The sequence below is a fragment of the Dendrobates tinctorius genome, unplaced genomic scaffold, assembly GCF_039654945.1.
Source record: "Dendrobates tinctorius isolate UK_male_01 unplaced genomic scaffold, ASM3965494v1 ptg000093l, whole genome shotgun sequence".
NCBI lineage: Eukaryota > Metazoa > Chordata > Amphibia > Anura > Dendrobatidae > Dendrobates > Dendrobates tinctorius.
Window position 1 is genome coordinate 5,766,881 of NW_027361761.1, and position 14,734 is coordinate 5,781,614.

The 14,734-nt window shown below is 44.2% G+C and overlaps 1 long non-coding RNA gene across 2 annotated transcripts in view; it reads right to left on the bottom strand.

Annotated features, from left to right (window-relative positions):
- Positions 1-14,734, bottom strand: part of LOC141098532 (uncharacterized) — a 62,984-nt gene that overhangs the window by 27,724 nt on the left and 20,526 nt on the right. For both annotated transcript variants that reach the window (XR_012234277.1, XR_012234276.1), the window contains exons 2-3: positions 13,128-13,244; positions 5,313-5,403 (exon numbers count right to left, since the gene is read on the bottom strand). This is a non-coding gene — a long non-coding RNA (uncharacterized lncRNA). The remainder of the gene's footprint in view (positions 1-5,312; positions 5,404-13,127; positions 13,245-14,734) is intronic.

The window sequence follows — 14,734 nt, forward strand, 5'->3', positions numbered from 1 at the left end:
ATACATAGCGCGCCATCACATTCTGCAGCACTTTATATACATCATCATCATCAATGTCCCCATTGCGGGTCACAAGCTGGACTCCCCATCAGTACGTCGTTGGAGCGTGGGATGAAAACCGGAGGAAACCCACACAAACACGGAGAGAATTGACAAACTCCTGGCATATGTCTTCCATGGTGGGATTTATTTTGCCTTATATACAAGTCATTATACAGGAAAGAATGTTTCTTTACATTGTTTCCTGTAAAATTCATTTTATCTTCGGTTTTGTATGTTTCATTGTTAGTCAATGAAAGTGGCGGAATCCTCTGACTCCCAGGTCACTGCTGGGGACGATGTTGTCAGAGACGCATCCAGGGGTCTTCCCTATGCTTTTCCCATTCAATTTCCATCCTTTTTATTGATTTTTCGGTCCCCTCCAGACCTCCTGGTGGGGTCAGCCGAAAAAATGCTCACGTTTCCCCACTGACTTCCATTATGCTCGTTACTTGGGTTGAGCACCCGATCATTACGGTCTGCTGGATTTTAGTAGAGAATTATGGAGCATTTCAGCGCTCGCTCATCACTACTGCTCAGTAATGGACGAATATGAGAATGAGATGAAAGGGAGGACTTGTCTGCAAATTCCCCAGATCTAAATCTGATCGAGTGCCTGCAAGATCTGCTGGAAACAAAGTCCGATCCATGGAGGCTGCAGGGAGCAATGCACAGAAGCTATAAACCTGACCTTCCTTTGAGCTAGTTGAGAATCTGGAGCATTACATTTGTTGGTTCCATTAATCTCTCAAAATGGCCAGAAAAAAAAGAACTTTCATCTGAAATGCGACAGTCTATTCTTTTCTTAGAAGTGAAGGCTATTCCAGACGAGAAATTGCCAAGAAACTAAAGATTTCCTACAACGGTGTGTACTACTCCCTTCAGAGGAGAGCACAAACAGGCTCTAACCAGAGTAGAAAGAGAAGTGGGAGGACCCGCTGCACAACTGAGCAACAAGACAAGTACATTAGAGTCTGTAGTTTGAGAAATTGACGCCTCACAGGTCCTCAACTGGCAGCTTCATTAAAGGGAATCTGTCACCCCTTTTTTGAGATATCATATAATGATATAATTCAATTGTGTGTCACATAAGGATTTTCTTAATACTTTTGCTTCCCCCTGACCCCGCACCTTTCATGCATAAATACCTTGTTTATATCAGTTCAGATGTATGTAAACTGCCGCTGTCCGGTCCGTTGGGCGGGGCTTATTCAGCTGCCCCCCCCTCCCTGTCTTGCTCTACACATTTCTTCTTGTGTAGAGCAAGACAGGGAGGTGGGGTGCAGTTGAATAAGCCCCGCCCATCGGACCGTGGCAGTTTACATACATCTGAACCGATATAAACAAGGTATTTATGCACGAAAGGTTCGGGGTCAGGGGGAAGCAAAAGTACTAAGAGAATCCTTATGTGACACACAATTGAATTATATCATTATATGATATCTCAAAAAAGGGGTGACAGATTCCCTTTAAATAGTACACGCAAAACACCAGTGTCAACGTCTACATTGAAGAGGCGACTCCGGGATGCTGGCCTTCAGCGCAGAGTGGAAAAGAAAAAGCCATATCAGAGACTGGCTAATAAAAGAAAAGATTAATATGGGCAAAAGAAAGACATTGGACAGAGGAAGATTGGTAAAAAGTGTTATGGACAGACGAATCCAAATTTGAGGTGTTTGGATCACACAGAAAAACATTTGTGAGTCGCAGAACACCTGAAAATATGCTGGAGGAGTGCCTGATGCCATCTGTCAAGCATGGTGGAGGTAATGTGATGGTCTGGGGTTGCTTTGGTGCTGGTAAAGTGGGAGATTTGTACAAGGTAAAAGGGATTTTGAATAAGGAAGGCTATCACTCCATTTTGCAACTCCATGCCATACCCTGTGGACAGCGCTTGATTGGAGCCAATTTCATCCTACAAAAGCACAATGACCCAAAGCACACCTCCAAATTATGCAAGAACTATTTAGGGAAGAAGCAGGCAGCTGGTATTCTATCTGTAATGGAGTGGCCAGCGCAGTCACCAGGTCTCAACCCCATTGAGCTGTTGTGGGAGCAGCTTGACCGTATGGTACGCAAAAAGTGCCCATCAAGCCAAACCAACTTGTGGGAGGGGCTTCTGGAAGCATGGGGTGAAATTTCTCCAGATTACCTCAGCAAATTAACTGCTAGAATGTCAAAGGTCTGCAATGCTGGAATTGCTGCAAAGGGAGCATTCTTTGATGAAAGCAAAGTTTGGAGAAAATTATTATTTCAAATAAAAATCTTTTTTTCGAACCTTGTCAATGTCTGGACTAGATTATAAATTCATTTGGCAACTTATTTGATTAATAAAAGTATGAGTTTTCATGGAAAACACAAAATTGTCTGGGTGACTGTCTTACCGAGTTTTCACCTTAAGAGGGGCAAGCCCCTTACGTACGTAGCGCTCACTAATATCCTAATTAGGCAAGAAGACTACTAGGTCTTTATATCGGTAAAACAATTTATAGTTTATTAATATAATAGTCCAATATATGTATTATAGGCACATGAATTATAGCAGTGCTAGTCTAACATTACACAATCATCATCATCATCTATAACATAGAGAAAGTAAGCATCAATATATATATTACCAGATATTGCAGCATCACTCCTCTATCGGGGGACTCGACTAGTGAGAAGGAGAAATATCCAGCAGCTCATCATCACAGAAGTTAAGCGTCCATAAAATCTCCTGGAATGTCCCTGCTCATCAGTGAGAACCCCCTTTGTTATATGCTGTTTACGATCAGATATCAGTTCAGTCATGCGCAGTACACTTTTTGTAAGTAATACTCATATAACATGTTTACGTTTGACGCCTGCATGATTAATTCTTGGGTGCGATTTGCATCTCGTCCCCCGAGATCTCGGGATGAGATCTGAAGCTGCGCATGCGCCGTCCCCGGACCGGCGGCCATCTTGCCGGCGTCCATGCTCCCGGAGGCCACCGTAACATGGCGGCGCCCAGCAAGGGGTGTGCGGGGGCCTCCGGGCTGCGAAGAAACGTCGGCGGAGCCGCCTCCCCTGCACCGGAGCACAGCCCGCTGCCACCACCGCACCGCAGAGCGCCGCCCGCTGCCACCACCGCAGAGCCCACCTGCCCCAGCACAGCTGCCCCTGCCCCAGCACAGCTGCCCCAGCACAGCTGCCCCTGCCCCAGCACAGCTGCCCATGCCCCAGCACAGCTGCCCCTGCCCCAGCCCACCTTCCCCAGCACAGCTGCCCCTGCCACAGCTGCCCCAGCCCCAGCACAGCTGCCCCTGCCCCAGCACAGCTGCCCCTTCCCCAGCACAGCTGTCCCAGCACAGCCCACCCGCCCCAGCCCCAGCGCAGCTGCCCCAGCACAGAGCCGCCGCCACCTCACAAGCCTGGACCACTGAATGACCCCTGTGACTACTTCTCCACTTGTGCCGGATCCCTTCCCAGGTAAGCTGAATTCGGACTGTAAGACGGACCCCCATTTGACACATTATTATTTTTTTCCCTATTTTCCTTCTGAAAATAGGGGTGCGTCTTATGGTCCGGTGCGTCTTATGGTCCGGTGCGTCTTATGGTCCGGTGCGTCTTATAGTCCGAAAAATACGGTAATCTTCTCTGATGAGTCTAATTTTCAGCTTTGCCCAACACCTGGCCATCTAATGGTTAGATGGAGACCTGGAGAGGCGTACAAGCCGCAGTGTCTTGCACCCACTGTAAAATTTGGTGGAGGATCGGTGATGATCTGGGGATACTTTAGCAAGGCTGGAATTGGGCAGGTTATTCTTTGCGAAGGATTTATGAATCAAGCCGCATACAGGGTTATCCTGGAAAAACAGTTGATTCCTTCTGCTCAGGCAATGTTCCCCAACTCTGAGGACTGGTTTTTCCAGCAGGACAATGTGCCATGCCACACAGCTAGGTCAATCAATGTGTGGATGAAGGACCACCACATCAAATCCCTGTCATGGCCAGCCCAATCTCCAGACCTGAACCCAGGGGCTTGCTGGCACTTTTCAGCCTGGGGGGCAATCACAAGGCAGTGGCCCTCCAGTTGCGGTGCTTTTGCCCTGCTTATCTCTGGCTGCTGCATTAAAGCAGCAGAGATAACAGGCTTTAAAAACAGGCTGGTACATAGATATGAGAACAGAACAGAGCTTGCTGCATATATATGGGAGCAGAACCAAGCTTGCTGCCTACTTAGATAATGTAACAGAAGCAAGCTGACTACATAGACACAAGACCGGAGCCTAGATTGCTACGTAGATATGGAAACTGACTGGAGCTTACTACAGAGATATAGGAAAAGAACTGAGCTTACTACAGAGATATGGGAACAGAACGGAGCTTACTACAGAGATATGGGAGCAGAACAGAGCTTACTACAGAGATATGGGAGCAGAACGGAGCTTACTATGTCTACTACAAAGTACGGAAGCAGAACCAAGCTTACGGCATACATATTGTACCAGAATCTAGATTACTACATTGATACTGTACCAGAACCAAGGTTACTGCTTAGATATGGTACCATAACTGATATAGTTACCGTATAATACCATATACAAGGAACAAATACCTCCACACCATGACCAGACCACATATTACCATTACATAGTCACCAAATAATACCACATACAGGGAGAAATATGGCCACATCATAACCATAACCAGATCACATACTACCACCACATTGTGACCGAATACTACAATACTAATCATTAATAAAAAAAACACAACACTAATGCCATTATACACAGGAGCTCTGGATATAGTGTATAGTGTACAGTTAATACAGCGATCACCAATGCCATTATACACAGGAGCTCTGTATATAGTGTATAGTGTACAGGTAATACAGCGATCACCAGTGACATTATACACAGGAGCTTTGTATATCGAGTCAGTTCACAGGTAACACAGTGATCACCGGAGACATTGTACACAGGAGCTCTGTATATAGTGTCAGTGTACATGTAACACAGGGATCATCAGTGATATTATACACAGGAGCTCTGTATATAGTGTATAGTGTACAGGTAATACAGTGATCACCGGTGACATTATACACAGGAGCTCTGTATATAGTGCCAGTGTACAGGTAATACAGAGATCTCCAGTGACAGTATACATAGGAGGTCTATATATAGTGTCAGTGTACAGGTAATACAGTGATTACCAGTGACATTATACAAAGACGCTCTGTATATAGTGTACAGTGAACAGATTATAGTATATAGTGTCAGTGTACAGATAACACACTGACTCACCAGTGACGTCTCTAGCTGAAGTCCCTCATCTTTGCTTTTCTTTTTTCATCCAGCACAGACCGCCATCATTTTTTTCAGTCAGGACTCGTCTCTGCGTAAAATAACACAGTTACCTAGAGCACCGCTTCCAGAGCACATTCCCCACTTTTCCCTTTCTTCTACACTACACATCTAAATACAGACGTGCACCCAGCATTAATATATAATTAGTTATTATGCAATCCACCATTCCAAATATAAATTATAATTCACCACTGCGCCCCCACCAACAATAAATAGCAATTTCCCCTCCTAATAAATATATACATTAACCCCTTCATGACCAAGCCTATTTTGACCTTAATGACCAGGCCATTTTTTGCAATTCTGACCAGTGTCCTAGCGATTCTGAGATTGTTTTTTCGTGACATATTTGGCTTCATGTTAGCGGTAAATTTAGGTCGATAATTTTTGCGTTTATTTGTGAAAAAATCAGAAATTTGGTGAAAATTTTGAACATTTTGCAATTTTCAAATTTTGAATTTTTATTCTGTTAAACCAGAGAGTTATGTGACACAAAATAGTTACTAAACAACATTTCCCATATGTCTACTTTACATCAGCACAATTTTGGAAACAAAACTCTTTTTTTGTTTGGAAGTTATAAGGGATAAAAGTTGACCAGCGATTTCTCATTTTTACAACAAAATATACAAAACCATTTTTTTTAGGGACCACATCACATTTGAAGTCACTTTGAGGGGTCTATATGGCAGAAAATACCCAAAAGTGACGCCATTCTAAAAACTACACCCCTCAAGGTGCTCAAAACTACATTCAAGAAGATTATTAACCCTTCAGGTGCTTCACAGGAACTAAAGCAACGTGGAAGGAAAAAATGGACATTTTAATTTTTCCAACAAAAATTTTCTTTCATCATCAATTTTTTCATTTTCACATGGGCATCAGGATAAAATGGATCCTAAAATTTGTTGGGCAATTTCTCCTGAGTACACCGATACCTCATATGTGGTCATAAACCACTGTTTGGGTGCACGGCAGGGCTCGGACGGGAAGGAGCGCCATTTGACTTTTTGAATAGAAAATATGCTGGAATATTTAGCAGTTGCCATGTCGCGTTTGGAGAGTCCCTGTGTGCCTCAACATTGGAGCTCTCCCACAAGTGACCCAATTTTGGAAACTAGACCCCCCAAGGAACTTATCTAGATGCATAGTGATCACTTTGAAGCCCGAGGTGCTTCACAAATTGATCTGTAAAAAAAAGTACTTTTTTTTTCACAAAAATTTTCTTTTAGCCTCAATTTTTTCATTTTCACATGGGCAACAGGATAAAATGGATCCTAATATTTGTGGGGCAATTTCTCCTGAGTACACCGATACCTCGTATGTGGTCATAAACCACTGTTTGGGCGCACAGCAGGGTCCGGAAGGGAAGGAGCACCATTTGACTTTTTGGGAATTAGCTCCAATCGTTATCGGACACCATGTCGCATTTGGAGAGACTCTGTGTGCCTAAACAGTGTAAATCCCCCACAGGTGACACCATTTTGGAAACTAGACCCCTTAAGGAACTTATCTAGATGTGTAGTGAGCACTTTGAACCTCCAAGTTCTTCACAAAAGTTTATAACGCAGAGCAGTGAAAATAAAAAAATCATTTTTTTTTCCTCAAAAATGATTTTTTAGCACGCTATTTTTTATTTTCACATGGCTAACATGATAAATTGGACCGCAAAAGTTGTTGTCCAGTTTGTCCTGAGTACGCTGGTACCTCATATGTGGGGGGGGACCACTGTTTGGGCGCACAGCAGGGCTCAGAAGGGAAAGAGCACCATTTGACTTTTTGAAAGGAAAATTTGCTCCAATCGTTAGCGGACACCATGTCGTGTTTGGAGAGTCCTTACAGTTGTGGCCAAAAGTATTGACACCCCTGCAATTCTGTCAGATAATACTCAGTTTCTTCCTGAAAATGATTGCAAACACAAATTCTTTGGTATTATTATCTTCATTTAATTTGTCTTAAATGAAAAAACACAAAAAGAATTGTCCTAAAGCCAAATTGGATATAATTCCACACCAAACATAAAAAAGAGGGTGGATAAAAGTATTGGCACTGTTCGAAAAATCATGTGATGCTTCTCTAATTTGTGTAATTAACAGCACCTGTAACTTACCTGTGGCACCTAACAGGTGTTGGCAATAACTAAATCACACTTGCAGCCAGTTGACATGGATTAAAGTTGACTCAACCTCTGTCCTGTGTCCTTGTGTGTACCACATTGAGCATGGAGAAAAGAAAGAAGACCAAAGAACTGTCTGAGGACTTGAGAAACCAAATTGTGAGGAAGCATGAGCAATCTCAAGGCTACAAGTCCATCTCCAAAGACCTGAATGTTCCTGTGTCTACCGTGTGCAGTGTCATCAAGAAGTGTAAAGCCCATGGCACTGTGGCTAACCTCCCTAGATGTGGACGGAACAGAAAAATTGACAAGAGATTTCAACGCAAGATTGTGCGGATGTTGGATAAAGAACCTCGACTAACATCCAAACAAGTTCAAGCTGCCCTGCAGTCCGAGGGTACAACAGTGCCAACCCGTACTGTCGAGGTAGCTATTTTGGGAGGGCTAAATTAACCCTTCACGGTCGAGCCAGTGATGTCCAAATTATTCCAGTGTTGCTAGCAACTCAAATGACCACACGCAGACTGGGGTCTCTGTACGGGAGGATCGAGGCAGATCACTAAGCCCCTTTATTTTAGTCACATCTTTTATAATCTTTTGCTTAATTATGCAAGGTTCTCAAGTACCCATAGCATCATTTCACTTTATAAGCCAATAATATTGCAAGGAAACCGGAAACTACATATATGTCCGTATCCAAATAGAGAGTAGTATAATGGCATATTCTTCAAAGTTTTACACTCCTGCCTCCCTTATCTTGTACAGATGGGAACAGTCTGGTTTCATGACAGCCCATGCCAATTATAAAAATTTATCTTACAGCAACAAAAATGAAGAAACTAAACCTTCAGAGAATGGATAAAATGAAACTTCAGCTCTGATTTTAGTATTAACCCTTCACAGTACTATCCGTCGGCGTCTGAATGAAAAGGGACTGTATGGTAGGAGACCCAGGAAGACCCCACTTCTTACCCCGAGACATAAAAAAGCCAGGCTGGAGTTTGCCAAAACTTACCTTAAAAAGCCTAAAACGTTTTGGAAGAATGTTCTCTGGTCAGATGAGACAAAAGTAGAGCTTTGTGGGCAAATGTATCAACATAGAGTTTACAGGATTAAAAAAGAGGCATCCAAAGAAAAGAACACGGTCCCTACAGTCAAACATGGCGGAGGTTCCCTGATGTTTTGGGGTTACTTTGCTGCCTCTGGCACTGGACTGCTTGACCGTGTGCATGGCATTATGAAGTCTGAAGACTACCATCAAACTTTGCAGCATAATGTATGGCCCAGTGTGAGAAAACTGTGTCTCCCTCAGAGGTCATGGGTCTTCCAGCAGGACAATGACCCAAAACACACTTCAAAAAGCACTAGAAAATGGTTTGAGAGAAAGCACTGGAGACTTCTAAGGTGGCCAGCAATGAGTCCAGACTTGAATCCCATAGAACACCAGTGGAGAGATCTAAAAATGGCAGTTTGGAGAAGGCACCCTTCTAATATCAGGGACCTGGAGCAGTTTGCCAAAGAAGAATGGTCTAAAATTCCAGCAGAGCATTGTAAGAAACTCATTGATGGCTACCGGAAGCGGTTAGTCGCAGTTATTTTGGCTAAAGTTTGTGCAAGCAAGTATTAGGCTGAGGGTGCCAATACTTTTGTTTGGCTCATTTTTCGAGTTTTGTGCGAAATGATCAATTTTTTGCTTTTTGCTTCATTCTCTTTTGTGTTTTTTCATTTAAGACAAATTAAATGAAGATAATAATACCAAAGAATTTGTGTTTGCAATCATTTTCAGGAAGAAACTGAGTATTATCTGACAGAATTGCAGGGATGTCAATACTTTTGGCCACAACTATATGTGCCTAAACTTTGGATCGCCCCCACAAATTACCCCATTTTGGAAACTAGACCCCCTAAGGAACTTATCTAGATGCATAGTGAGCACTTTGAAGCCCCAGGTGCTTCACAGAAGTTTATAAAGCAGAGTGGTGAAAATAAAAAATATTTTTTCCTCAAAAAATTATTTTTTAGTCCGCAATTTTTTATTTTCACAAGGGTAACAGGACAAATTGGACAGCTAAAGTTGTTGTCCAGTTTGTCCTGAGTACACTGGTACCCCATATGTGGGGGGGGACCACTGTTTGGGCACACGTCGCGGCTCGGAAGGGAAGTAGTGACACTTTGAAATGCTGACTTTGATGGAATGGTCTGCGGGCGTCATGTTACATTTGCAGAGCCCCTGAAGTACTTAAACTGTGGAAACCCCCCACAAGTGACACCATTTTGGAAACTAGACCCCCCAAGGAACATATCTAGATGTGTGGTGAGCACCTTGAACGCCCAAGTGCTTCACAGAAGTTTATAACGCAGAGCCGTGAAAATAAAAAAATAATTTTTTTCCTCCAAAAAATGATTTTTAGCCCACAATTGTTTTTTTCCACAAGGGTAACAGGAGAAATTGGACCCCAAAAGTTGTTGTCCAATTTGTCCTGAGTACACTGGTACCCCATATGTGGGGGGGGAACCATTGTTTGGGCACACGTCAGGGCTCGGAATGGAAGTAGTGACATTTTGAAATGCTGACTTTGATGGAATGGTCTGCGGTCGTCGTTATGTTTGCAGAGCCCCTGATGTGCCTAAACAGTAGAAACCCCCCACAGGTGACCCCATTTTGGAAACTAGACCTTCCAAGGAACTTATCTAGAAGTCTGGTGAGCACTTTCAACCCCCAAGTGCTTCACAGAAGTTTATAACGCAGAGACGTGAAAATAAAAAAAACATTTTTTTCCCGCAAAAATAATATTTTAGCCCCCAATTTTTTATTTTCCCAAGGGTAACAGGAGAACTTAGACCCCCAAAGTTGTTGTGCAGTTTGTCCTGAGTACGCTGATATCCCATATATTGGGGTAAACCACTGTTTGGGCACACGTCGGGGCTTGGAAGGGAGGGAGCACCGTTTGACTTTTTGAACGCAAAATTGGCTGGAATCAATGGTGGCACCATGTCTCGTTTGGAGACCCCCTGATGTGCCTAAACAGTGGAAACCCCTCAATTCTAACTCCATCCCTAACCTCAACACACCCCTAACCACAACCCTAACTCCAACACACCCCTAACCCTAATCCCAACCCTAACTATAACCCTAACCACAAGTCTAACCCTAATCTTAGCCCTAATTCCAACCCTAACTCTAATTCTAACCCTAACCCTAATTCCACCCAAACCTTAATTCCACCCAAACCCTAATTCCAACCCTAACCATAATTCCACCCTAACCCTAATTCCAACCGTAACCCTAACCGTAGCCCTAACCCTAGCCCTAACCCTAACGGAAAAATAAAAATAAAAACATTTTCTTTATTTTATCTTAAGTGCCTACCTATGGGGGTGATACAGGGGGGGTTTATTTCTTTTTATTTCCTTTTGATCACTGTGAGAGTGATCAAAATGAATGAATTGAATCTGCAGCCGGCAGATTCGGGCAGGCGCAGTGCGCTTGCGCCCATTTTCCAAGATGGCGGCACCCATGATCCGGGAGCGCGGGACACCGGGAGCGACAGCGGCACTCGGTAAGCACCGGGGGTTAGGAGGGGGGTCATCGGACAGCAGGGGGGAGCACAAGGAAGGCGGGGGGCAGATGATGACAGCAGCGGCACATCGCCGCTGTCATTCAGTGGCGGGGGCCGATCGCCCCCCACCAGCCAGTGTGTGGGGGGGTCAGGTAACTTTTTCCGGCCATGTCCGATGCTACTGCAGCATCGGCCATGGCTGGATTGTAATATTTCATCAATTTTCATTGATGAAATATTACTATCGCTCTGATTGTCTGTTTCACTTTTAACAGCCAATCAGAGCGATCGTAGCCACTTGGGGGCAAAGCCACGACCCCTGTGGTGAAGTACAAAGCCCGCTATATCTGCGGGTCGGGTGACCTTTTAGTGACCCCGGTCACCCGACCCGCAGGGGGCTTTAAACTCATGACACAGCATATGCGTCATTGGTCGGATTGGCACCGACTTTCATGACGTATACGCTGTGTCACTGGACGTGAAGGGGTTAATTAGTCCCTGTACTCTTCCTCCAGTTCATTACCAGTCACTGCATTCTCAATGTCCCCCACTATGTGCCTCCCGCTCCCCTCGATTCATTATATTTACATGCCCCTTCCACCCCAATTCATTGTCATGTCTTCTCTCTCTCCCACCCTCTATTCATTCTCAACTGATCTCCCCCCACATTCAATACATCATTTGCTCTCCCATCCCCCAACTTCAATTCAATTGCTGTCCCCCAACCCTAACTTCATCATTTGCAGTCCCCCATTCTCCCATTTCATCATGTGCAGTCCCCTGTCCCCTCCCTCACATCATCATTTGCAGCCCCCCCGCCATCATTTGCAGCCCCCCCGCCATCATCATTTGCAAATTGCAGCACCCCCTCCATCATTTGCAGACCCGTTTATCATTTCCAGCACCCCCGCCATTATTTGTATCCCCCATCATCATTGGCAGCCCCGCTTTCATCATTTGCAGCCCCCCCTCCATCATTTGCAGCCCCCCATCATTTGTACTGCAGTACCCCCTCCGTCATTGGCAGCCCCCCTCCATCATTGGCAGCCTCCCTCCATCATTGGCAGCCCCCCTTTCATCATTTGCAGCCCCACTCACACATTTAATTCATTTTATAAAGAAAAATTAATGTTTTTCACACTTAGCTGAGCAGCGATCCCCAGCAGGCACAGCTCCTCTGGAGCCCATACATTGTATCACTGTCAGCAGTGAATCAGCGGATCCATAGCTGCACAATTATTAATGCTGCTATATAAGTGGATTTACCTTGCATTACTTGCACAGACTCATATGCAATTGATACGTGTGTTGCTTTTTTGTGTTTATGTTATTTAAGTCCATGTTAGGCTATGTGCACACGCTGCGGATTCTGCTGCGGATTTTTCCGTGCAGAACCGCAGGTAAATTGACCAGCGGCTTTACCTGCAGATTGGCCAGCGGTTTTCCCCTGTGGTTTGACACCTGGACAATGGAATAGATGTCAAACTGCAGCGGAATCCGCAGAAAGAATTCACGTCAATTCTTTCTGCGGATTCAAAACCGCAGCTTTTCCGCAGTGAATAATCTGCAGTGTGTGCACTGCGGATTTGCAATACCATTGACTCACATGGTCCTGTACACTGTCTGCAGAACTGCTGCGGATCCGCAGAGGCCAAATCCACAGCTGATCCGCAGCAGAGTCCGCAGCGTGTGCACAGGGCCTTATGGAGTTATTAGCACATTGCACTTTCTTTTAAGGATTGCCACTTGCAAAGGCCTTTAAGGTAAAACTAATATTTCAATAATGGATGGTTCAACCCTTTATTGTGTGGTGATATGGTAACACCCTGTCCTCATTTACTTGGTGTCCAGTAGTTCCTTCTGGTGTATATTCATTATTTGTATTTAATAAAGAGTGAATTTTAAGGATTAGACTTTTTGGTGGTAGTTTATTCACCTGCATTTGATAGTGGTATACTTACAGCTATATGTCTGTTATAATTATTGTGTGTCACCTTCCCCATCCCCTATGTCATCCCTATCACGGCATATATCACATAAAGGACCACCACTAAATCTCCATGCAGATCCTTTTACCTGAAAGTTCCTTGGTAGTCATTGGACCTGGGAGATGGACACTGAATTGTGCGGAGATCTCTGCTGGAACGTGGACTTTTACGACTTTCATATATCGGCTTGTACAAGACACTGTCCCTGTGGAAGAAATGATATATTGTCACCCGGGCCGGTTTTAGGCAAAGTGGGGCCCTAGGCAAAGTTTAAAATGGGGCTCCAAATGCTGACATATTGCACATCACACAGAAGCATTTCGGTTGTAGTTACATGCGCTGAGTTCAGGACGATAAATGAGTGTGATCGACAATACATTCAACACTGGTTTCCCAGGCCTCTTTCCACCATCTGAGAAAGAATGATGGGGCCAGAACAATCACTAATGGATCACTAACAGATCACCATACAGTATCATGTTATCAGCAGCACATCTACAGTTTACACCCCATAGTCCTCCATATAATATAATCTTATATATATATATATAATATAATATAAGGACCTCCGGTCATGTGACTGCAAGGGGGCGGGGCTTAGCATCCTGCTTTCAGAGATGGCAGGACACTATGCAGAAATACTCAGAGTCAGGCAAAACGGAGGTCATACACAGAGATATCAGTAAAGTACCAGGGATGAGAAAGAACGGATAGTCAGGGCCAAGCAGAAGTCAAAACCAAGCCTATAACCTGCAGTAACCACCGATCGACCAAACCGCTGCACGACCAGCTCTACCCCCGCCTACTGTATTATCACCCATCCCTTGAAGATTGTGAGCCCTCGCGGGCAGGGTCCTCTCTCCTCCTGTACCAGTTATGACTTGTACTGTTTAAGATTATTGTACTTGTTTTTATGTATACCCCTCACATGTAAAGCGCCATGGAATAAATGGCGCTATAACAATAAATAATAATAATAATAATAATAATAATAATAATAATAATAATCTTCCCCATAGTCCTCCATATAATATAATGTGCCTCCATATTTTATAATAGACGCCTCATAGTCCTTCATATATTAAAATACACTCAGTCCTCCATATAGTATAATACACTCCTCATAGTGCTACATATAGTATAATGCACCGCCATAGTCATCCATGTAGTACAATTCACTTCCCATAATATAATGCACCCCATAGTTCTTCATATAATGTATTCCCAATAGTCCTCGATACAGTATAATGCAGCCCACATATAGTATAATGCAGCCACCCCATAGAGCATAATGCAGCCACCTCAGAGTATAATGTAGCCTCGCCATACAATATAATGTAACCCACCATAGAATATAATGAAGCCCCCCTCTTAAAGTATAATGCAGCCACCCCTTAGAGCATAATGAAGCTATCCCACAAAGTATAATGCAGCCACTTCACAGAATATAATGTAACCCCCATAGAATATAATGCAGCCCCCCTCATATAGTATAATGCAGCCCCTCCATAGAATATATGGCAGCCCCTCAGAGTATATTGCAGCCCCCCATAGAATATAATGCAGCCCTGTCAGGATCCTGTCAGCGCCGGCGTGCAGCCTCCGCTGAGCAAGGACTCACCCGCACTGTAGGGGGCCCGGGGTCAGGTACAGCTGGAAAGTACAGATACACAGGACCTGTGGACGCTGAAGTTT